This window comes from Aquarana catesbeiana, linkage group LG02 (genome assembly GCF_042186555.1).
Source record: "Aquarana catesbeiana isolate 2022-GZ linkage group LG02, ASM4218655v1, whole genome shotgun sequence".
Classification (NCBI taxonomy): Eukaryota; Metazoa; Chordata; class Amphibia; order Anura; family Ranidae; genus Aquarana; species Aquarana catesbeiana.
Genome location: NC_133325.1, coordinates 364,018,158 through 364,044,795, shown reverse-complemented (window position 1 = coordinate 364,044,795; position 26,638 = coordinate 364,018,158). Strand labels below are relative to the sequence as shown.

Genomic DNA, 26,638 nt, shown 5'->3' with positions numbered 1-26,638 from the left:
TAAAAAAATATAATACTTTATTCAAACTTGCACATAATGGAAAATTTTTAAAAAAATATAATATACAATAACTGCAATTGATCATAAACATACAGGTTCTACTTGTAAAGAACTCATATATGAGTGATACATATGGGAAAATCCAACATGTTTCAGAATGTTTAAGATGTAAATTCCTTCTTCAGGGATTTCCTGTGCAGTAATAATACGTAGTCTGCAAAGTGTATGAAAATAGAAACATACTTGTGAAGGAATGTGATGTAAATAATAATAATCATAGTAATCTGAAAATGTCTATTTTCTTATGTGCATACATATTTTTCTCCCTACTCATTATATAAGTATACAGGTTTGCTCTGTTCCTATATTTTCTCAAGATGGCGGGTACCCCCTGCATCCCACACATCAGAAGAACGCGGAACTGAAGATAAAACCAAGGACAGCCAGACCTCGTTATGAAGATTCTCCATCTTCTTTTTTTATCTTAACCAATGAGATGTACCTATTAGACTAACATAGCAATGACGTATTTTTGTGTATAAAACATTAGCACCGCCTTGAATAAATTAGAAGTGTAAGAAGTAACAGAGCTGAGCGTGTCTCAGAGTGTTTACTTTTATATGCATGCATATCCACACTTTTCAATTAGAGACAGCAGCAGATAACCTTGGGCTCGATTGGAGCTCTTAATCATTTCCATAACAGCTGGTGCCGAAACCCGGGACCTCAGGCTACAGTCGAAGCCGTACCGCGATAAGCATTTGGGCGTTAACTGATTGATGAGACAGGGGTTTGCGCAGCCCTAACAGTACCGGTAAGTCTTATTTATATTCTTACCACTGTACGAATTTCTTATCTTTCGGTTGATGGCTGGATTCTGTCGGTATGCTGAGACTGTCTTAGAGGCAGGTATTTCCTTGCCTGAGGTTGTTTTAACGAACCTGTCAATGGGTTTCTGCTGACTGTATTTGTTCACTGTCTGCCATTCTTTGGGCTATGAAACTCAGCAGTCTAAAAGTGCTACATGTGTGTTCTCATCTCCAGATGAGCTGTCGGCCTCTGGAGTGAGATGGGTTATTGTGGCAGTCGGTTATGGGACGGATTACTCTGGGTTCGTCGAATCTTTGAGGGTTATCTCAGCTGCTGGCGTTGCAGTCTGAAAGCATTACAGATGTATCACCCCCAGATGAGCTGTCGGCCTCTGGGAGTAACTGTAATGACGGCCTTTAACTGGGTTTAAGGGGAGTTGTCTGCCCCTGGGGTTATCTTAGCCTGCTGAAATTTTGCAGTTCGAAGAGTGGCAGGTGTAATGTCCTGTTGTGAGTGTATTTGTGGTTTACTGTTTGCTATACACGAGAGGGGTTGGGGACTGGTTAAGGTCGGAGGGGGGGCTGCCCGGGGGATCTGTTGGGTCGCGGGCCATTGCTCCTCACTACCCCTGACGTGTTTGTTCTTGTTCTGAGATTAACCGTACATTACAGGGTTATAGCAAACAGTAGAAGCTAGGAGCGCAGTTTTATGTGCTCCCACCCAAGGAATTTGCTGATAAGAACACTGAGAAAGAATATTAACCCCTTGGTTGTATGTATTCTCCTCTCAAGCCGTTAGCCGAGAAACAGAGAGAGAAAAGAATGTGATAGTGAAGAGGAGATAAGATGTTGAAATAGTTAACAAAGTTGAAAGAAGTGGCGAAAGTTATGTTGCTGAAGAAACAGGGAGAAAAATCCTGTGTGATAAAGAAAATTGGATAAAGGAAGTTAAGAAAGATGGCGATTGTATTAATTATGTGTATCACAGAGCTGATGATATGTTGGAACTTGAAACAAAGGAGGGGAGGGACAGCACTGCCCTCCGTCTAACAACCACTCCTTTCTCACCACCCAAGCACAACCCACTGTGACAACTCAGCCCGGCGGCCATCTTAGTGCACCCATGCCTTCACTTTCTACCCAGTCCAGTACACTTCCTGCCGGCGGCCATCTTGGTACACCCAGTAAGCTTAAACAGCCTGTACCCAGCCCTCCCTGTTTTAAACCAAGATGGTTCATACCACACACCTGTCTTCCCCAATACGGGAGCATCGCATTCCCAGGCCGGATATGTTAATGATGAAGAAGCATTTGAATGGGAAGCCCAACAGCAGGCAGCAAAGCCACCCACTGATTTAACCCCCAATCCGGCTCCAGACTCTCAGTTCCGAGAGGATCTCAAACACATGCTGGCAACCGTAAGGAACAGTGCCTCTTGCCAGCCCCCGCCCCAACAACAGTCTCGGTTACCAGAAGGGGCACCAGTGATGTATGTCGCTTTTACTCTATCACAAGCAGCGGCCTTAGTGACAAGTCTGCCTGACCCAGAGAAGCAGCCAATTCCCTTCTACCACAGGATAGTGCAGATACAAGAAACTTACTCAGCTGCCTGGAGAGACTTGATCAGCCTATGCCAAATCAAAGCAGGATATGTCTTTTGGCCAGTCATGCAGATGGCCTTCAATGATGCCTGCCTGACAAGTGCCACTTCCTACACCTCAGGCGTGGAGTTCTGTGCACAACTCCACGACTGGGCAAAGGAGAAGTTGACGGATCAGACCACCACAATCCAAGATATTACCCAAGATAAAGGGGAGTCTGTGAAGAAGTATCATGCTAGACTCATAAAGGCACACACACACATGTTATCAACTGCTTTTGTTTCAGGGCTCAGAGAGGATATCAGAAAAGGCCTGATGGTGGCCCGCCCTGAATACCATTCAATGAAAATGTCTGATTTATTGTTGGTGACCAGAGGTATAGAAAATCAAAAAGGTAAAAAACCAACGCCCCTCATGGTAACCCATGACGAAGATCCCGCCTACACTAGTCCACCACCACTGCCCAATACCAGGGAAAGGATCACCTGTTACAACTGTGGGAAACGGGGTCACTTCAGAAAAGAATGCAGAGCCCCAAGATGTCCCAGACGAAAAACCTACCACTTTCCTCATTGACAGGGGTGCAGCCAAAAGTGTGTTGAGGGCGGTGAACCTGCCTAATAATTCTTTCCTTTCCACTGTTGATGTTTCCTGCGTAGGAATGGATGGGGTGCCCCGCTCCAGTCCACTTCCTGATTTGCTTGCCAGATTTGTGGTGTCCTCTACATGTCCCTTGAATCTACTAGGAGCTGATGTGTTGTCCAGACTACAGGCCTCAATCAGGACACGCCTGAAGGGGGGATGAAGTTACATACTCCCCTATCTTTAGAAGACTAATCTGCTTTGTGTTCTCTGCCTCTCCTGATGACACTTAATGAAGCAAAAACTTCAAGTTCAATACTGCAGGAAGTACTTGACAGAATCCCTGCGCGCCTATGGTCCACAGGACCGGAAGACAATGGTCACTTAAAGGTGCCACCAGTTTCAGTCAAGCTAAAAGAGGGCGCATCATTGCCCCGGAAACCACAATAACCCCAAGAAGAGAATCCTAAATGAGAACCAGGTACCTGCTGTGGATGCCTTTGACTGCAAAATACCTCACAGAGGTGGACCTTACAAACGCTTTCTTCAGTGTCCACCCTCACCCCTCCTGCTGGTACCTTTTCGCATTCATCCACGGAAAGAAACGGCAACATACCTAAACAGTTGTGCCACAAGGGGCACAGAACTTTCCAAGCCAGTTTGCAAAAGCTATGGCTATCATCCTTGACACATGACAAGAGGAACACCCGGAAGTGATTCTCTTCCAACATGTTGATGACCTTCTCCTTTGTGCAGCTGACTTACCCCCTGTTGAAGTCACCTCAGAAAGGCTGTTGTGCTATCTTGCCAACCAGGGCTGCAGAGCCTCAAAGCCCAAATTGCAGTGGTGCTCAACACCTGTCATTTTCCTTGGACTAATTTCCTAGTGCAGAGCATGGATTACAGAAGCCTTCCTACTGATGCTCTGCAATCAGACCCCTTCCAGATGTCTCCTGAAGAAATATCTAAAGTTTGAAGCCTTTAAGTGCACCACCCCCGGCGCTAGGGCTCCCAGCCTACGGCAAAACGCTCAAGTTCTTTGTATCCGAACGTCTGGGACATGCTGCAGGTGTACTCACCCAATCACACGGCATCAGCCTACGCCCCATAGGATATTATTCCTGTCGGCTGGATACGGTAGCAAGAGGAGGCCTATTGTGTCTGCGAGCTGGATTTGCTACATAAGCCTTGCTTGACAAAACTTTGAACTTGGTCCTCGGACACTGCCTCGTTGTGCTTGCCCCCCATGACGTTGTTGCCATATTCAACCAAGATCCAGCCGAAACACTTGTCCACTACCAGACACTTGAGACTCCTGTGTTCCCTCCTACTGGACAGCATTACTCTATTAAGTTGTCAAACACTGAATCCTACCACCCTTCTTCCACTTCTCGAGGGGGGAAAGGAGGAGGAGGAGTAGAGTCTTGACTTGTCACCCCATGACCACACAGGACACGCGGTCACCACTGAAAACACTGTTCTACAAGTTGAAGCCTTACCACCGGTGATGTCTACACAGGAGGCAGAGCTGTAAGCACTTACTACAGCATGTAAATGGGCAGAGGGAAAAAGAGCCAACATTCATATGGACTCAAGATATGCTTTCAGCATTGCCCATGATAATGGTGTTATCTAGGACAGAGGATTCCTGATGGCTGCAGGAACACCTGTGAAAACTTGATTGATGCCTTGCTTCTCACAACCCAAGTGACTATTATGAGTAAAAGCACACGACAAACTGAACTCAAAGGAAGCTTAAGGCAATCATCTAGCCAATTTAGCTGCCAAACAGACAAAGAAGACCACCCCGTGCTTACCTTACAGACTTTCCCAGTGGACAGAGTTTATCTAAAAGAACTACAGGAAACAACAAGTCCGGATAAGAAGGAAAGCTGGAAACGGAGAGGAGCAACTCTCAGAAATGGACTATTCGAGTGCAACAAGAAGCCTTGTCTACCCAGGAGTATGTACCCAGCCGTGGTGCAATGGGCACATGGAGCTGCCCACTTGACAAAGACTTTTATGAACTCTCTTATCAACAAGTGTTGCACCAAGAGTTACTCCACTGACCGACAACTTCTGCAGATCATGCATTATCTGCACCAAATGTAACCCAGGACGCACAGAAAAAAACACAGAAGAAGCACCTGGCAAAAGCCCTATACCCCATTCCAGAGGATGCAAATTGATCATTCTCAAGTGCCAAGAAGTGGCAGATTCAAATACGCTCTAGTGGAAGTGGTCATGACTGCCAGGACCACAGCTAAGAAACTACTAAGTGAGATAGTATGTAGATTTGGGGTCCCAGAGGTGATATTGAGAGATCAGGGACCAGCCTCAACAGCAACCCTTACTAAAGAGAGTTGGGCAGCACTGGGGGTTCAGTTGGCACTACACACCCCATACCACCCTCAAAGTAGCGGGAAGGTAGAAAGGATGAATGGGACACTAAAAACAGGATGTTAAAGATGGCCCAAGAGACTAACATGAGTTGGCCAGACAGTTAGCCCATTGCCCTGTTCAGTGTCAGACACACCCCCAGGGGAAACATGCCCTATCCCCTCATGAAATTTTGTTTGGTTCAGCTCCCAGACTTGGTTGTTACTTTCCACAACAGTTACAGTTACAGTCTGATGTGTTGACTAATTATGTAACCACATTATCACGAGAATTAACCTGAATGCATGTCCAGGTGTTTTCTTCCATTCCAGATCCTGAATTAGATACAGGAACACACCAACTACTGTCTGGAGATACTTGAGCCAAGTTATTATGGTCCATTCCAAGTTTTGCTGACCACAGCCACCTCAGTCAAGTTGGCCAGGAAGAACACCTGAATGCACGCTTATCACTGCAGGAGAGCGTGTTTTCGGGCGCTGCATATCCTTTTTCTGTTTGATCTAGGGGGGAGGGGCCCAGGAGGTGGCCATCACAAAAATGATAACATAATTACGTTTTGGTGTAACTCTTCAGGTACACATGTGACCACCTTTACCTTAGATTACTGTGACATAGTACCTTGTCCGTTTGACCCTTCATGGTGATGCCATTGGTACAGTGATATCCCTGATGGTAAGGACATATATGTATGCCACACAGACAGTTACTGGGGACAGAGTTGTGGTTTCTGTGGGGGCCAGTGGGTTGGAACACAGGGCCAGACTGGGCGACCACAGAGTGCATTAGACAAAAAAAAGATGAAAATAGAAAGCCCCATATCCTAACCAAAGATACCCCTGATACATACACTGACCCAGCACACAGTCAGAGGAGGAAGAGAGCAGCTCTCTCCGGAAGCTTTGATCCTCATGTATACATACATGTCATAGGGGTTACAAGGGGGGTCCCTGATGAGTTTAAAGCCAGGGATCAGGTAAAAGCTGGTTTTGAGTCTTTGATCCCCATAACAACTGCCAGCAAGAATGTAGATTGGATTAACTACATGTCATGGTTATGCAATAGAGTTTGTCGATCAGCATACCTGTCTCCATGTGTTCATCTCTAGAGACCAGCTGACCCTCACCTGACTGCTTTTGTAACCTATAAGCATGGCCCCACCCCAGGCCCTATCAGGGAACCCTATATTAACCTGTGCACCGCAAGCCAGCAGTGCTGATCAACCATTGTGTGTTAGCCTCTATGTGTACTTGCTGTGTTTCCTACATCTGATTCCTGTTACCGACTTTGGCCTGTTCCTGACCATCCCTGTTTGCCTGTGACCCTGATGTTCCAGCCTGCTGCCTCCTTCCTCTTCTCCTGTAGTCTACGGTGAGCGTGAGCTGTGAGACCCTGGGGGCCGCGACCTGGAGCCAGACTGCAGCGCAGTCCATCCTTACCATTAAAGGCTCTGGTGAACACCTGCTGGCTCTTAGACTTCGCGCCCTGGGGAATCTATGCTCTAGCTCCCAGTGGGATCTGTGTCAGTGATCCAGTAGACCTGCTTCCCGAACCTCCCAGGGTTCAATCCGCAGCAGTCACCCGTAGGGTCCATTACCTTGCGGTGCACTCCTGATCCCAACGGTGTGCATCTGTCACCCAGCCTCTAGGTGACCTGACACTACACATATTATAACCAACAGAGATTTGTAAATTACACTAAAGATGCCCTCCAGGGAATTGGTGACCAGTTAGCCCCCACTTCCTACATGACATTCCAGGACCTGATGGCCTTAGACATGGTGCTAGCTGGGAAAGGAGGTGTTTTGTAAAATCATAGGAAAAAACGGGAACCTGTTGTACATACATTCCTGATAATACTGGCCCAAATGGTAAGGTTACTCTAGCTATAAAGAAATTAGAAGATCTGTCACTGGAGTTGAAGAAGAACTCAGGTATCACAGATCCATGGGATCAATACTTTAGCTGGATGAGTGGGTGGCAGAAGGTGCTCGCCCAGATACGGGTAAGGGTATTAATAATCCTGGTTCTTTTAGCCCTGATTGTATGCTGTATTCTACATTTCGTAAAAAGTTAATGAGCAAGGCTGTAGACAATAGCACACCTACATTTCTCCACCAAGAAGAAGAAGACCTCCTTATGATGGAAGATGACAAACCCTTCACTCCTCTACAGTCACTCCCTGTCCATAATCTCACAATCCTATAGGGTTTTAGGGATAGATAGCGCCTGACTGCACCTCTCCAGCTGTATCGAGGAGGGAAGTGAACAGTTGCTGCCCAATTCTATATACAGCCTAAAAGAGTTGCTGAGGAGAAGGGCCAGGCCAAAGTGGGACCTTTAGTATTAGGGACAGAAAAGAGAAAATAGTTAATTTTAGGGGGGATTGTGAAGGAATGTGATGTAAATAATAATAATAATAGTAATCTGAAAATGTCTATTTTCTTATGTGCATACATATTTTTCTCCTTAGTCATTATATAAGTATACAGGTTTGCTCTGTTCCTATATTTTCTCAAGATGGCGGGTACCCCCTGCATCCCACACATCAGAAGAACGTGGAACTGAAGATAAAACCAAGGACAGCCAGACCTCGTTATGAAGATTCTCCATCTTCTTTTTTTATCTTAACCAATGAGATGTACCTATTAGACTAACATAGCAATGACGTATTTTTGTGTATAAAACATTAGCACCGCCTTGAATAAATTAGAAGTGTAAGAAGTAACGGAGCTGAGCGTGTCTCAGAGTGTTTACTTTTATATGCATGCATATCCACACTTTTCAATTAGAGACAGCAGCAGATAACCTTGGGCTCGATTGGAGCTCTTAATCATTTCCATAACATACTGAGAATAGAATACATAAGAAGTAAGCATATGCAGTCTAGTGGGCATATATAGGTTAGTTGGGGGCTTGGAAAAAATAGGAGCAACAAACATAACTAATAACAATGACACACCAACAAAGAAAAAAACTTACTAGTTACACCGTTTATCGTTGTTTGTAAGAAGATAAAATATTGGAAAACGATACTTCCAGTTCTGATCTCCCAAATTGTGAAAAAAACAAGAGGGGAAGAGTTGGAGTGGTTTGGAATCTCAGTCCATATTTTTGTAATGCTGCTCCATGTCAATTACATGGGTAACAGCAACACAGCAGGCAGGGTCGTGGGACATGTCCGGCCCATGCGGTCCGCAATGAATGGCTTAATAGATATGAATGCCAAGTCCTGTAGTATAAGAATAGTGTATAGTCAGGCGTACTATACTACTATAGAATATAATACGTTAGTCTATATGCATAGCTTAAAATATGTAAAGGTTATAGGGGCTGGTACAAATTAAATAGATATGTCTCTGCAAAGAGATCTATGAAGTAATAGGACAAATATGAATATATAAACTGCTCTATAATAGTGGCCATATATTTTAGATGCAGCAAGCCTATAAAATTGCTGTAACAAAAAGGGCTCTAAAGCCCATATATCATGTATAGAAATGAATTGTTTAGCACGCTAGATGAATGTATAATTGCACATAGATAGTAGATAAAGGAATATATTGCATACTCCTCTAGTTTGTTTACAACTATATGGCGAATAATTAGAGTGTGCACAGCTACTAAGATGCAAATAAGATAGAGGTACAAAGAGCATAATCGAAAAGTGCTTACTTTATAGATGAAAGTCCAAATCCAGCTGCTCCAAAAGGTTAACGTGGGGTGTATGGCCAGGAGACAGGCATATTGCCAAGATATAAATCAGCTGATTGCGAGATAGGTCCGTCCCAAAGGGGCGGGGAATCTCGCAATCTCAGATGCTAATAGACTGCCACTAGACTGCATATGCTTACTTCTTATGTATTCTATTCTCAGTATGTTTCTATTTTCATACACTTTGCAGACTACATATTATTACTGCACAGGAAATCCCTGAAGAAGGAATTTACATCTTAAACATTCCGAAACATGTTGGATTTTCCCATATGTATCACTCATATATGAGTTCTTTACAAGTAGAACCTGTATGTTTATGATCAATTGCAGTTATTGTATATTATATTGTTTTTAAAATTTTCCATTATGTGCAAGTTTGAATAAAGTATTATATTTTTTTACATACTCTGATGCCCTTTACCTTTATACAACTCATACTTTCCATCTCCCTCCCACCCACAAAATCCCTGGGGTCCCCCCTTCTTTGGTTATATTTCTGTTGATTTTTTGGGATGTGGTGAGAGGGGAGTTCTACCCTTGTGTCTACCTGATTGTCTACTTAGACAGATTTGGTGGTTCAACCACATTTATGTGTTATTGCCAATAGAGAACCGCATGGCCAGTTCTGGGTAATGTACGGTGATCTCCAAGTGCATGAAGAAAAATTCTTTGAGTACACACGAATGTCTGTAAAAAGGTAGGTTGATCTCCTCAACCACGCAAAAGTTTGTACAATCTGAACAATGTGTGATAGATTTTTTACCTACTAACTTTTCATATTCTATCCTATAGTTTTGATGAGTTGCTTGGGTTACTCTCTGCACATCTGCAGAGAGAAGACACCTATTTTCGGAACAGTATTCCGTCGGTGGAAAGGCTCATCATCACAGGTAAGCAACATCAACACACCTCCCCACCACACTCCCTATACCCTCTCTCCAAACCCCCATCTCCCACTCCCTACCCCTCTCTTCTCTCTGGAACATGTTACATGTTCCACCTAGGGTTTCCACCTGTCCTAGATTCACCCAGACAGTCTGGATTTTGAATCATGTGTCCAGGTTTCAGTCCGCCTGAATCCCAGACACATTATTCAGACAGGGCTGTGGCTCTCCAAGTAACCAAGATAGTCACATAAAAAATCTGTTGCCATCAGTGAGCTGTGGGCGGCTGTCTGGGGACAGGTTCAGCATTACTGAGGGGCGGGGCAATGATGTCAGCAAGAGCAATTTGGCCATACACACTGTTCACCACTGTGCACTTCACGCGCTGCATTACTACTATTCTAGGACCACCCAAAGGTGTTCCAGGCCTGGGTAAGCAGATACACTGACATTGTGTCAGAGACCTGCATGACATTAGCGATATGGTGATCGATATGCAATGATAAGCTCCTGCATGCAAACAAAAAGTAAAAGATGCCCTTTTTTTACCTTTAAAAAATAAAAAAAGATAATTTATTAATATTGCCCTAATCTACTCCCCTGCAACCCTAACCTCCTACTCCCAACCTCCTTCCCTACCCACTATGAAGAAGAGACACATATACACAGATGTTGCTTAAAGTGTACTTGTACACATTTATTTAAATTTTAAACTGTATGCTTTATTAGTATATAACAACATAAAATAACAATATAGTCAACTCCCTTCTCACCCTCCAGAGGAGAATGGGCAGACTGATAGAAAGGCAACAGTATAACCATTTGTTAGAACCAAGGCATGTAGAATACCAACTTTTATTATCACACAAAACATTGTACCTGAGGCAGATCTATTGATGGTGTTGAGAGTGGCAACCTCTGCCTGAACCAGGCCTGGTCCAGGCAGAGACTGCCACTCTCAACACCATCAATAGGACCACATGGATGTGCGCCACCATCAACTCTCTTCTCACCCTCTAGCCACAGGAGAATGAGCAGACTCAGGGAAGGGCAACAGTAACTTAAATAACGATTCATTTTATTAGAACCTAGTTAGGCAGAATATCATCCTAAATGCACAAAAAAATGTAATTACAGAAGATGGGCTTCAGCAGCAGAAGAATACGCTAGATGCCACTCCTCCAAAAAGCTATATTAAAAAAAAAAAAACAACTCCAAAGATTCTCAAATCTGCAGGGTGAGGATATTGGGCATTGTATTTAATCATTCATTCCCATGGCCAATACAGTAGAAGGAGCAGGATAGGAGGATGTAGTCAGTGGGCAAGGAGGATATTCAGAGGGAGAAATGGATGATGACTGTTTGGAATTCTGCATGTACGTTGACTGTTGGAACGGATGTGTGGACGTAGATGATTGTGAAAGATGCATGTAAGTAGAATGCGTGGAAGTCGGTTGAATGGACTGCATGGCAGAGTGAGTGTAAGAATGAAATGGACTTGAAAGGTGGGGGGTATCCTGGGAAACTGCTTGAAATGTATTGGAGAAATAATGGTCTTGTTTGTATGAGGATTGAGGAGGGGATAAGAGCTGGGTGGGTAATGTGGGTAATTAGTGTAGGGAGCAGGTGGTGGTGTGAATGTGTATGATGATGATGGAGCATGGTGATGAGGTGTAGTATAAGGAGGACTTATACTGTAATGGTTTGTTGATGGGACAGGTGGGAGTTGGGAGGGTGTGGTTTTGGGAATGAACGATGAAACGGTGTTCAGCATTGCTCTACGCATTTCTACCTAGATTGAGGGACAGGCATTACAAACTCGTTCAAGCTTTTCAGAAATAGAATGCTTGTGCTATACTCAATTCTTTTAGAGAATTCATCCATTAGGTCTACGAGACGGTTGGTGGGGTGACCTCTTCAGCTGGAGGGGTTACAACATCAGCCCAAGGGGGTCACATTCCCCCTCCAAAGAAGAAGACGTCGATGTGGTTTCAAAATTTCTGGTGGCATGTGAGGCACTGACTGTCTGGCTTCTTCATCAGGGCTCTCATCATGGCATTCTGGATCAGGAGCGGGAGAAGCAGCAGCTGCCATTTCCCATGAACTTTGGGTACTGTAAAAAAAAAACGAAAAGAACCATGCTTTAGAATGTCTATATACAGTACTTTATATGATATACTTTCAAAGGAGCATGACTTACCACCTCATTTCTAAAACGGGCCTCAAGAAATCCAAATTCTTTGGATGTAGAGAGGGGGATAAATGGCAGTCTGTCCACTTTTAAATTCTCTCACTTGCCACCTATATCATGTGCAGGCATCCTTGAGGCTCTTCCATTTTTTTTCATGATGATTACTGTAAAAAGAACAAAACAAAAATGATCATTTTTCTTTCTCCCACAGGTACTTAGCCACTAGACAATCATTGGCCAGTTTGCACTTTTCTTTCATGGTTGGAAAACCTACAGCGAGCTACATAATTCATGACACGTGCAATATAATCTGGGATGTGATGCACAATATGGTGATGGCAAAGCCTACGAAGGAGGAATGGGTATCAATATCAAATTTGTTTTGGGAGCGGTGACATTTTCCTAACTGTGTTGGAGCCGTGGATGGAAAACATATTCGCATCGTCCAACCAATTTCAAGTGGAAGCAAATTTAACTATAAAAAATACTTCTCTTTTATCCTACTGGTAGTTGTGGATGCCAACTACTGCTTCCAATATGTGGACATTGGCTCCTATGGGAGTAGTTCAGACTCCGGCATTTTTGTCAATTCCACCTTCGGCCAGATGCTGCATTCCAATGATCTGGACCTGCCTGCAAACTCTCCGCTACCAGGAACCAATCGTCCACCTGCACCCTATGTTTTCCTTGGGGATGAGGCATTCGTGTTAGGAGAGCACCTTCTAAGGCCCTACTCCAGTAGAAACCTAAACATTGAGAAGAGGGTGTTCAATTATAGGCTGACCAGAGGAAGAAGAGTGGTGGAATGTGCCTTTGGCTTGCTTTCCAACAAATGGCATTTTTTGCACAGCGCCATCTATCTGAATATGCAGAACGCTGCAGTGAAGGCAGCGTGCATCTTGCACAATCTTGTAAGGCAGCGGGATGGCGTTTGCTTTGAAGATGCCTTAATGCACCCTATGCAGAGGGCTGAATGGAGTGGGAGCCGTGGAAGTACAATTGGCGCCCATATCCGGGATGATTTGCCAGATTTTTCATGACAACTGGAAAGGTTCCATGGCAAATGGAAGCCATTGAAAAAGCATAATATGCCAATTTCTACATTTGAAAATACTATTTTCCTGCATTGCTGTACACAATAAAGTATTTGAATTCATTTCAGTGGTATATGTCTTCAATTTTGCATCAGTCTTTATGACCATGTTATTTCACTGCAGGTCACACACCCAAACTGCGATTTTGCATGCGTAGGGGGATGCCATGCATTCTGAATGGCACCCACATGCATGTAAACGTGCAGGTCTGGACCCACAGTGAAATCACATGGTCTTTTTGACCATGCAATTTCTCTGCAGGTCACACACCTGAACTGCTATTTTGCATGCATAGGGGGATGCGATGCATTCTGAATGGCACCCACACGCATGTAAACGTGCAGGTATGGATCCACAGTGAAATTGCATGGTCTTTTTGATCATTGCGATTTCACTGCAGGTCACACACCCGAACTGTGATTTTGCATGCGTAGGGGGATGCCATGCATTCTGCATGGCACTTAAACACATGTGTAATCGTAGCGTCGAACACATTCACAGCATTAATTTTGGAGTGCTGTAGTGCGTTTCTCTACCTCCACATGTTACACTACATGACTACAATGCTGAAACATGTCTGTATTTTCAGCTTCACAACTGTACAATACAAGCAACAGAACAACAGGAAAGACATGACATGTGAGAAGAAAAGCAAAGTCAAAACATGGCTGCAGAACACATACCTTTATCATGCTTCTCTTGATTTGTGAACTTGGACCAATCTGGCAATCATTTTTGCTGAGATTTCCTCCCATATTCTTGTTTTGTAGTTGATCTTTTAGTATTTTGGGTGCTTGATGTCATAAAGAAAGGCAACGAAGCCCTCAGCTTCATACAGACCATGTGCTTGATAAGGGGTGTGTGTGATTACAAGGGGTGGAGACAACTGTTGGGCCTAAAAACGCAGTTCATTCATTCCATTGATTTCTATGGGATCTAAAGACGCCTGTAATCAGCCCAAAAGAAGCTCATGTATTTGTTTGAGGTTTTTTGCTAAAGGAGACAAAACGCTCAGATGTGAACAGGGGCCATTGAAATGAACGGGATTTTGCTTGTTGGGCGTTTTTGAACTTTTGAGATGAGCGTTTTGTGAGCTGAAAACGCTCAGGGGTGAATGCAGCCTAAAGCTGAACTATACTCATCTCTGGTGTCCAGGAGCTCGCTGCTGGACACTAACATCTTCATCAGGTTTTCTTTCAGGTACCAATCTGTGGTCGCTTTGATTGGGTTTAATTATTGAAAGAGTCCCTTTAAACAATCATGTGGCAGAAATTTCACAAGTGTGTGTGTTAAAGGACCGTAAAGCAATGACACTATGCAATGAAGATTAATGCTAATTATTCTACATGATATGGTTATCTCAATCAAGCTCACATTGTGTGAAGTAAAAGATACTATTACAGGAAGCAAAGCAAAAAATAAATGCTATAAGACACTGGAGATTTACAGGAAGTTTTCCTTCACATTGTTTCTCAGCAAGTTGCTATCTGAAACACACATCTTTGTGATCTATTGCCAATTCCTACAAAGAAAAGTCATCATCTGCGAATATTACAATGAATAATGAAGAAACAATAATCTAATAAACATAGTATGATCTATCATCATTATTCCAAAAATGAAAATCTTTGGTGTATGCAAATAGCCTGATGTTAGAATGTTTGGAAATAATTTAACACTTAGATATTTCCCAAAATGGCAAGTCACTTACTATTTTAATCACTTAAAGTTTAGACACTGAATAAACATGTACTGGAGATCATCAAAGCATACCTGATTAGCAATTGCTGGAATTTAAGCACTGCTGTCAGAAGATAAAAGATGTTCACACAGGGTTTTTGGACTAATGTATAAACAGCAATCAACAGCTTATCTAATATATTTAATGTAACAATAGTTATAATTAGCCGCCTGTTTAAATGTGCAACCTAGACTTTCAGTGCATAGAGCTGCAGAAACTACAGACATACAAATGAAGGGTCTTAAGGCACTTGTAAACTGGTATCTGCCAGAGTAGCATTCCCAATAAGCATCTTGCAGGTTGTTTAGTGGGTTCAAAAACATGTACCCACCACTTCAAACATTAAGTGGAACTGTATCAACTGGTATTCTTACCTACTGGAGGGAAGAATGGCATACATTCATACATAGCTAAATATATCATGATGCTATTTATGGTACAGAGGGCTAGAGTTATCAAAACTGAAGCAAAGAAATGTATTTGTGTTATGGTAAAGGCTTTAGGGTTTGTGTTAGGGTAAAGCCTTTAAAATATTTTTTAGACAAATGTGTAAAAGTGATTATCTTGATGTAAATAATCTTATCAGCGTATCCTAAAGAGACACTTTCATTAGACCACATGTCTCATTAAAATACAAATATTATGCTTAACGGCATACCTCCCAACTTTTTGAGATGGGAATGAGGGACACCTATTAGCAACCGTATAAAGGCATAGGACACACCCCCTGCCATGCCCTCTTAATGGAATATTATACAAAAAAAATATTAATTAACTGCTTCCCGACCAGCGCACATCGATATACGTCGGCAGAATGGCACTGGTGGGCAAAAGGCCGTACAGGTAGGCCCCCTTTAAGAAGCATAGCTGCGGGCAAGCGCGCCCGCCGCATTCTCTGTGACCACGGGTCCCGCGGACTCGATGTCTGCCGGGTGCCCGCGATCGTGTCACAGAGAGGTAGAACGAGATGCTTTTGTAAACAAAGCATTTCCCGTTCTGCCTAGTGACAGAACAGAGATCACTGCTCTCTGTCATCACGGACTCGATGTCCGCCGGGTGCCCGCAATCGTGTCACGGAGAGGTAGAACAAGGAGATGCTTTTGTAAACAAAGCATTTCCCCGTTCTGCCTAGTGACAGGACAGAGATCACTGCTCTCTGTCATCGAGAGCAGTGATCACTGTCATGTGTGTTGTAGCCCCTCCCCCCTACAGTTAGAATCACTCCCTAGGACACACTTAACCCCTTTTATCACCCCCTAGTGGTTAACCCCTTCACTGTAATTTACACAGTAATCAATGCATTTTTATAGCACTGATCGCTGTATAAATGACAATGGTCCCAAAATAGTGTAAAAAATGTTCGATGTTTCTGCCATAATGTCGCAGTCCCGATAAAAATTGCAGATCGATCTCCGCCATTACTAATAAAAAAAAAATTAATAATAAAAATGCCATAAAACTATCCCCTATTTTGTATAACTTTTGCACAAACCAATCAATATTCGCTTATTGCGATTTTTTTTTACCAAAAATATGTAGAAGAATACATATCAGCTTAAACTGAGGAAAAAAATTTTTTTTTAATATATTTTTGGGGATATTTATTATAGCAAAAAGTAAAAAATAATGCGTTTTTTTTTTTCAAAATTGTCGCTTTTTTTGTTTATAGCGCAACAAATAAAAACCGCAGAAGTGATCAAATACCACCAAAAGAAAGCTCCACTTGTGGGAAAAAAAGGACGTCAATTTTGTTTGGCTACAATGTCGCATGACCGCGCAATTGTCAGTTAAAGTGACGCAGTGCCGAATCGCAAAAAGTACTCTGGTCAGGAAGGGGGTAAATCCTTCTGGGGCTGAAGTGGTTAAACCCACAAGTGTTTTTTGATTCCTTTATACTGGCTTTTGAAATCTATGAATCCAGCAATTTAGAAATTGAATGAAAGGTTTAGCACTGGAAAACACTTTTTGAAAGATAAAAAGTGCAATTTATCTATAACTATATAGATCAGACCAAAATGAGGGACAAATGAGGAGGAAAGAGGGACAGAGGGGTACCAAATCAGGGACAATCCCTCAAAATCGGGGACAGTTGGAAGCTATGTTAACAGTATAACTTTTAATGAATGGAATATTCATTCTCTTTCAACGTTACAGGTGCCTACTGGGTTCTTCAGCATCTGACACTTCTGGCTGCGATAAATGCTTGCATCTCATTTCTTCCTGCTGCGGCTCATCCCCACCGCCCCAGGCACTACAACACTAGTGTGCCCCTTCTTACTTGTAAAGTTATACTAGTAATATAGCAGTTGGTGGGTGTAATGTTAGCAAGCAGCTGGGAGACACAGACATCATAAGTGTTAGATGCTGAAGATCCTAGTAGTGCCTTTATCTCTGCAGTGGAGTGAAGATTTAATTGATTCCGTTCAACAGAGGTGGTAAGGTAAGTATATTAAATGTGTTTTAAAGCGGCAAAGAGGCAAAGTCATGATGATTAATACAGCCTAAAGTCTCTTGAAATGTTTTCTGTTATAATTGTATATGTACATGGAGATAGGCATATTTGCTCCTTACATACTGTATGTGCTAAAGGATACCCTTGCTTTGCTGATAATTTTGCTCTATTTAAAAAATTAACAAAAATTAAGCTTGCTAGGATGTGAAAAAATATTTCAATAATAACTCAAACAATGGCTTTGCTTTAACCTTCTTGGCGGTATTCCAGAGTGTGGCTCGGGGTTAATTTTCATTACCATTAGCGGTAACCCCGAGCCACACTCGGGATTGCATCTCAAGATCCTGGTCCAGGTTACTGTGATGTCCCCCGCTGTGTCTGTGGGCTATGTCCTCCGCCTTATACCTCTGTGTGTCGGACTCCATTCCCTGCGAGCGTCGCAAAATCAAAAAGTACAAAATTCATAACACATACAGTACACTGTATTCTTATAGATTACATTACTGTATGAAATAATTTCACATCCCTTTTGTCCCTAGTGCTTTGTCCAATGCCCTGCATGCAGTTTTATACTATATATACTGTTCTTTCTGCCTGGAAACTTGAGATTGTCCATGGCAACCAAAAAGTGTCCCTTTACATCAAAAGTGGTTTTAGACCAGCTAGAAAACAGCGATAGTAAATTAGAACACTTGCAGAATTGAGCGATAGTGATTTGTGGGGAAATTAATTTTATTATTATAATATTATTTTTTTATAATTATTTATAGTTATGTATTATATTATAATTTATGATTTCCTGTCCTCCAGAATAAAAACATCTAAGCAATGTGATATGGGGGCATGGCCAAGAGCGGCATATGAGAGGGCATGTCTCACAGAGCTCCCTGCATTTACTCTGCAAAGATCCTTCTCCCGGCCGATCCATCGGCTCGATCCGGCACCGGAACCACCCGATCCCTCACCGAATACTGCGGGACCCTCCCGGACTCCTCGCCGGCCCTACAAACAGCATGCTGACCCACAAACAGCAGAAAGGGGACGAGATGCCACAGGACCTCCAAAATGGTGCCGCGACCGCACAGCGCTCACGTGGGGACAAAAAAGAATAGGGTAAGCCCTTACCAAAAACTCCCAGAGCCCAGGGGAAGGACATACCCAAGGACATGGTGTACTACACCCAAAAACTACATGGTATTGCAGAGTGCCCCTCGGATGAGGAGCTAGACGCTACCCCAGATATTTTTCATGTCATGCAGGCAGGACAGCCATACACACAGACCCTTCAGGCTGTATAAGACCAGCTCTCCCCTGAGATAGCAGAGGAGGATGACGGGGATGACACTGAACAGCCTACCCTGGCTGAAATATTGAGGGCAGTACATAAATGCACAGCATCAGTACAGACATTACAGGAGCACTTTGGAGGCTTAAAGGAGGAGGTGGGGCTGATTCGCCATGACATACAAAAAAATCAGGGAGCGCACCACAGCAGTGGAGGGCCATGTCAGTGAAGTGGAGGATAAAACGACCCCCTTCTCAGAGAGGTACAGATCACAGCCAGAACTGCATCAGCCAATGAACTTAAAAATGAGGACATTGAGAACCACCTCCGGCGGAACATTATCCGCATTGTGGGGTTCCCAGAAAAGACAGAAGGCAGGGATCCCACAAAGTTTGTGGAAAACTGGCTGATTGAAGTGTTTGGCAAGGAGGCATTTACACCCTTTTACTCAGTGAAAAGAGTCCCACCCAGACCCCTTGCACCGGGTCACCCTCCCCGCACTCTCCTGGCCAAACTCCTTAACTTTAAAGATAAACAGATTATACTCCGCCTAGCCAGGGAGAGGCCCAACATACAGTTCAATGGCGTAAGGGTGTTTTTCTACCCCGACTTTTCAGAGCACAGAGCCAAATTTGGGGAAGTGAAGAAAAGGCTCCAGCGCCTCTGGGCCAACTATGCCATGCTATACCCAGCCAGGCTCCGGGTGATAGCGGGGGCAGGGCCCACATTTTTGAATCAGCAGCAGAGGCCTCTGCGTGGCTGGATGCGAATGATCACCTACTTCGCCAAGCCAGAAGGCCCGAGGCTGAGGACTGATTTTTCGGATCAGCAAATAGCTATCACTCCATTGATGTGAATCCTCAGATATCATTTTTCTTTTTTTGCAACATGACTGACCATCTACATGCCTGGAAGACACATACCCCTTGCTTTTCAGGAAAAGAGCACAAGTATTTCCTATGCGACCAAGACTATCATTGGAGTACAAACTATGTTTCAAGATACTGGTCACTGCCTGCCTGTTGCAGCAGAGACAGGAATGGGTTACTGTTTACACCCACCAGTTGTTGTTGTTACTGTTCCTGAGTTTTTTTTTCTCTTTTACTGGTGACCCTGAGTCCATCTGGAGAGGGGAGGCACCAACACTGTCAGCCAAGCTCTTAGGGGCGACACTATCTGTCTGGCTTATCTCCTACTGTGCATGCAGTATAATACCTATGGGGTCCCCCCTTTGCAATTTATTATTTCAGTTCCATTTGCTACTTTTTTATTACCAGCATATTATTTGTCCTTACATACCTTCACGGAAAAGTTGTGAGACTGTCCTCGGCAGCTGAGACCTGGCTAAGCACTGTAGAACCTGATGGACCCTGTGCACACTCTAGTTATGGTAGGCCACCACATTCCACTTCAATGTGGAGGGCGGCCTGGACTGAGCATTTACAGTACCACTATTATTATTGTAAGACATCATGATGACCTGTACACCTACAGTTTCATGGAGCGTTAGAGGCCTGAATGATCCCCTTAAGCGTACTATGGTGTCCTCCGCTATCAGATAACACCTCCCTGCGTTATGTGTTTTGCAGGAAACTCGTTTGACGCCAGATACCTTGTCATCTATGGGCTTTACGTATCACTCCACCCATACCTCCTATTCTAGGGGGGTGAGTGTTCTGATACACTGGTCCCTAGATTTTCAATTAACTGACTCAGTGATTGATCAGGAGGGAAGATATGTATTTTTGATATGAGTTATTTCTCAATTGACGTTTATCCTAGCAGCTGTGTATATACCTCCTCCAATCAATTCTATATTCTTACCTGACCTGCTGTCGTACCAACTGGGCAACACAGGTATTCCCTTAATATTGGTGGGGGACCTTAACGCAATATTAGATCCAAAACTGGATAGACACCCCCTACCTGCAGGGGGACTCCAGAGGGCAAGACCTGCCTTTGCAAAATTTATAGAGGAAGTGGGGTGGATTGATCCCTGGAGAATCAGAAACTCAAAAGAGAGGCAATTTTCATGCTTCTCCAAAATGCATCTATCTCTGTCCAGAATTGATATATGCCTATGCATGACATCTACTTCCCAACATATTGAGGAGGTGCAGTACCTAACTAAAAGTATCTAAAATCACTCCCCTTTGATAGTGCGCCTGACTGTTAGGCATCTAATCTACCGAGAGCGACATGGAAACCTAATGCCTTTTGGCTAAATCTCTTTCCCTCCCATACCAAAATCGCAAATGAAATAACAGCCTACTGGCAGAGACACGTGGAGTATTCAGATCTGAATGCCACTTGGGATGCATTCAAAGCATTCCTAAGGGGACTATTTATATCAGAAGTTAAAGCTATTAAACTAAACACCTCTGCCCAAAGGGAGCAGGCTGACCGGCTGGTAAGATGCTTGGAAACAGAGTACATTGCCAATTCGGGAGAGGGTGCCCAGGAGGCCTGGATAGCAGCTCAGGATGCAGTTAATCAATTAGATGCTTCCAAAGCAGATAGGAAACAGTTTTTCAATAAAATGGCCTTTTATGAGGAGGGGGAACAGAAGGGAAGGTTGCTGGCAAGAATAGTACAATCACAACAGCTATCCACTTCTATTGGGACCCTACATAACAAAATAGGTAAGGTGGTAAATACTCCGGATTTGATTATGCAGGAACTGGTAGACTTCTACTCGGATCTCTATCAATCCAAACAGACACATTCACCAGGGGAGGTACAGGGATTCTTACAAGGGATTGAGTTACCGTGCTTAACAGAGTCCCAGAATGGTTTGTTAGAAACTCCCATCACCATTGAGGAGATGCAAATAGCAACTAACGCCTTTCCCAATGTTAAGGCACCCGGGGATGAGGGCATTCCGATTGAGGTATACAAACAATATGGGGAAATCATACTACCACAACTGCTTAAGACTCTCTTATACACCCAGACCAGTCCAGCTTTATAACGGAAAGGTCCACAGCCATTAATTTACCCGACTATTCCTTAACATACAGTCCCAGGCGGACAACTCGGGAGATAGGGCGTTGCTGTCATTAGATGCCCACAAGGCAATCGACAGCATCAAGTGGCAATATCTCTGAGCTGTGCTGACCAAGTTTGGGTTCGGTCCAGTGTTCCTCTCCTGGGTACAACTGCTCTATAGTTCCCCCTTAGTGGTAATTAGAGAAGCAGGGCGTGTGTCTGCCCCTTTCACACTACATAGAGAGACTCGACAGGGCTACCCTCTATCCCCCTTACTCTTTGCCATTGCCATAGAGCCTATGGCTGCCCTGATTCTTTCTAACTAGGGATGAGCCGAACACCCCCTGGTTCGGTTCGCACCAGAACCTGCGAACGGACCGAAAATTCGCACGAACTTTAGAACCCCATTGATGTCTATGGGACTCGGACGTTCGAAATCAAAAGTGCTAATTTTAAAGGCTAATTTGCATGGTATTGTCCTAAAAAGGGTTTGGGGACCTGGGTCCTGCCCCAGGGGACATGTATCAATGCAAAAAAACTTTTAAAAACGGCTGTTTTTTCGAAAGCAGTGATTTTAATGATGCTTAAAGTAAAAAAAAAAAAAAAAAAAAAAGTGAAATATTCCTTTAAATATCATACCTGGGGGGTGTCTATAGTATGCCTGTAAAGTGGCACGTGTTTCCCGTGCTTAGAACAGTCCCTGCACAAAACATAATTCTTATAGGAAAAAAAGTCATTTAAAACTGCTTGTGGCTTTAATGTAATGTCGGGTCCTCACAATATGGATGAAAATCAGTGAGACGAACGGCATGGGTACCCCCAAGTCCATCACCAGGCGCTTTGGGTGTTGTATGGATATTAAGGGGAACCCCGTACCAAAATTAAAAAAGGAAAGGTGTGGGGCCCCCAGGCCCTATATACTCTGAACAGCAGTATACAGGCGGTGCAAACAAGACAGGGACTGTAGGTTTGTTGTTAAGTAGAATCTGTTTGTAATTTTGAACTGGTACATTTTTAACATGTTTAGCTCCAGCCAAAAAATCTATTTTAAGCTTTTTGGAAAACCTAGGGAAGGGTTATCACCCCTGTGACATTTGTTTTGCTGTCTGTGCTCCTCTTCAGAAGATTTCACCTCACTTTTTGTCCCAATGACAAATGTTTTTTGAAAATTTGGGGTTTTTTGTGAAACAAGGATTGGTGATAAAGCATCAGTGGAAAGGAGAAAAGTTTTTCCCATATTAACTCTTACAGGAGAGAATTTCCCTTCCTAGGGGTAGATTTAATTTCACTTCCTGTTGTCTCCTTCTGTTTGCAAGTAGGAGTCGTTTGTAAGTTGGATGTTTGAAAGTAGGGCCCTGCTGTGAAATATTAGATCAATAATTGTAGTTACATGCCCCTGTTGAACAGGGGTAGAAAAATTGGGCCTTTGGTGGTGGTGGTGGTGCTGGTGCCACAACGCTGTAAATCCTCACAGATACTCTTGGTGGTTGCAGAAACGGGCCCTGCTGTGAAATATTAGATCAAGAATTTTAATTACATGTCCCACAGGGGCTGAAAAATTGGTCCTTAGGCACTGGTGCTGGTGCCACAACACTGGAACCCCTCACAGATACTCTAGTTGGAGCGCAGGAACTAGCCCTGCTGCAAAGAATTGCATCAAAAATTGTAATTACACGCCCCTGTTAAACAGGGGCTGAAAACTTGGGCCTTAGGCACTGGTGCTGGTGCCACAACACTGCAACCCCTCACAGATACTCTAGTTGGAGCACAGGAACTAGCCCTGCTGCAAAGAATTGCATCAAAAATTGTAATTACACGCCCCTGTCAAACAGGGGCTGAAAAATTGGGCCTTAGGCACTGGTGCTGGTGCCACAACACTGCAACCCCTCACAGATACTCTAGTTGGAGCGCAGGAACTAGCCCTGCTGCAAAGAATTGCATCAAAAATTGTAATTACACTCCCCTGTTAAACAGGGGCTGAACAATTGGACCTTAGGCACTGGTGCTGGTGCCACAACACTGCAACCCCTCACAGATACTCTAGTTGGAGCACAGGAACTAGCCCTGCTGCAAAGAATTGCATCAAAAATTGTAATTATACGCCCCTGTCAAACAGGGGCTGAAAAATTGGGCCTTAGGCACTGGTGCTGGTGCCACAACACTGCAACCCCTCACAGATACTCTAGTTGGAGCACAGGAACTAGCCCTGCTGCAAAGAATTGCATCAAAAATTGTAATTACACGCCCCTGTCAAACAGGGGCTGAAAATCTGGGCCTTAGGCACTGGTGCTGGTGCCACAACACTGCAACCCCTCACAGATACTCTAGTTGGAGCGCAGGAACTAGCCCTGCTGCAAAGAATTGCATCAAAAATTGTAATTATACGCCCCTGTTAAACAGGGGTTGTAAAATTGGGCCTTAGGCACTGGTGGTGGGACTGGCGGCGCCCAGAACCAAAAATGTTCTTACAAGCTATCATCATTAACATTGAGGAGGCAGAGGATAATTACTCAGTATAACAGGATAGTCACTCAGCATCAGCATAGGCAGTCTTTGAGGGGATCTGACATTTCAAAAAAATGTATTCGGTTACATCAGCATCAGGTGCTTGGTAGCTGGTGGTGATTCAAGACTGATTCATTTTTATGAAGGTCAGTCGATCAACCGAGTCGGTGGACAGACGCACCCTGTGATCGGTTACAAAGCCTCCAGCAGCACTGAATGTGCATTCCGAAAGAACGCTGGATGCAGGACAGGCCAGTAGCTCAATTGCATACTGTGCAGGCTCTGGCCAGTGATCCATCCTCAAGACCCAGTAACCTAGAGGATTTTCGGTGAGAAAGGTGTCCAAGTCAGATCTTGCCCCTAGGTATTCCTGCACCATGTAAAACAGACGCTGGCGATGGTTGCTGGAACCGATCATACCTTGGGGCTGCGGACTAAAAAATTGTCTGAACGCATCGGTCAGACGGCCACCTTCTCCACCGCTCTTTCTTTGACTGACCGAAGCCTCAGCAACACGTTGTCCAGAAACAGGAGTTTGTAACCTCCCAGTCTCTGGGAACGCATTGCACAGACCTTTCTGCAAGGCCTCCCGAAGATGTTTCACCTTCTGCTCCCTCTGCGACGGCAAGATAAGGTACGCAACCTTACCCTTGTAACGTAGATCAAGGAGGGTTGCCAGCCAATATTGTTCCTTCTCTTTGATACCACGAATATGAGGATCCTTCCGCAGGCTTTGCAGGATCAGGGAGGCCATGCAGCATAGGTTTGCTGAGGCATTCGGTCCAGAGTCCTCTGGGTCACTAAGGACGACATGATCCACAGCCACCTCATCCCAGCCACGTACAAGTCCATGTGTTTCTTGGGACTGTAATTAACCCCTAAAGACTGCTGCTGATGCTGAGTGCCAGACTCCACCTCCATACTGACACAATCCTCCTCCTCCTCCTCTTCCTGTGTGATTGGTGGGCACGCAGGAACACTGTCTGGATAAAGGGGGCCTTGAGAGCTAAGGAAGTTCTCCTCTTCCTGACTCTGTTCTGCCTCAAGTGCCCTGTCTATTATTCCACGCAGCATGTGCTCCAACATGTGGACAAGGGGGACAGTGTCACTGATGCATGCACTGTCACTGCTCACCATCCTCATGGCCAACTCAAATGGTGACAGAACAGTGCATGCATCCCTGATCATGGCCCACTGGCGTGGGAAAAAAAAAAAACAAGCTCCCCTGACCCTGTCCTGGTGCCATAGTCACACAGGTACTCATTTATGGCCCCACTGCAGCATGGCCAATGTTGAGTTCCACCTGGTGGGCATGTCACAGATTCGGCGGTTCTTGGGCAGGTTAAATTCCTTTTGGAGGTCTACCAGCCAAGCACTGGCATTATATGACCGGCAGAAATGCACACAGACTTTCCTGGCCTGCTTCAGGACATCCTGTAAGCCCGGGTACCTGCCCAAGAACCGCTGAACCACCAAGTTAAGGACGTGAGCCAAACAGGGCACATGGGTCATTTGTCCCTGTCGGAGGGCGGAGAGGAGGTTGGTGCCATTGTCGCAAACCCCCATTCCTGCCTTAAGTTGGCGTGGCGTCAACCACCTCTGAACCTGCCCCTGCAGAGCTAACAGAACCATCTCCCCCAGTGTGGCTCCTGTCGCTCAAGCACCGAATGGCATCTTTTGGCCTGCATACTTGAGCAGCTGAGGACAAAACACAGGAAGAGGCCATGGAGGAAGAAGAAGAGGAGGGGGTGGAGGAGAGAGGTGTGTCAGAATCATTAGTAGTGGCATTTTGGAGGCGTGGTGGCGGAACAACCTCCAACACTACTGCACCTTGTCCTGCATCCTTCCCAGCTGCCAACAGAGTCACCCAATGCGCCGTGAAACTTAGGTAACGTCCCTGTCCATGCCTGCTGGACCATGAGTCAGCGGTAATATGCACCTTACCGCTGACCGCCCTGTCCAGCGAGGCATGGACATTGCCTTCCACATGCCGGTAGAGAGCCGGAATCGCCTTCCATGAGAAAAAGTGGTGTTTGGGTACCTGCCACTGAGGAACCGCACATTCCACAAACTCACGGAAGGGGGCAGAGTCTACCAACTGAAAAGGTAGCATTTGAAGTGCTAGCAATTTTGCCAAGCTAGCATTCAACCGCTGGGCATGTGGATGGCTGGGAGCAAACTTCTTTCGGCGGTGCAGCAGCTGGGGCAGGGAAATTTGCCTGGTACAATCTGACGTCGGTGTACCGAAAGCATATTGCCCACAAGTACTTGGCTGTGACACACTTAATTCTACACCTTCATTCCTCTCAGTGCAGGTCTCAGAGAGGGCTGAAGGTATAGTGGGGTTGGAGATCTCAGCTGATGAGGAGCAAGGAGAGGTCCTCTTTGTTCT

At 44.5% G+C, this 26,638-nt stretch overlaps 1 protein-coding gene across 1 annotated transcript in view; it reads right to left on the bottom strand.

Moving 5' to 3' along the window:
- The window catches only part of LOC141128042 (uncharacterized), a 728,240-nt gene that overhangs the window by 131,788 nt on the left and 569,814 nt on the right, over window positions 1-26,638 (bottom strand).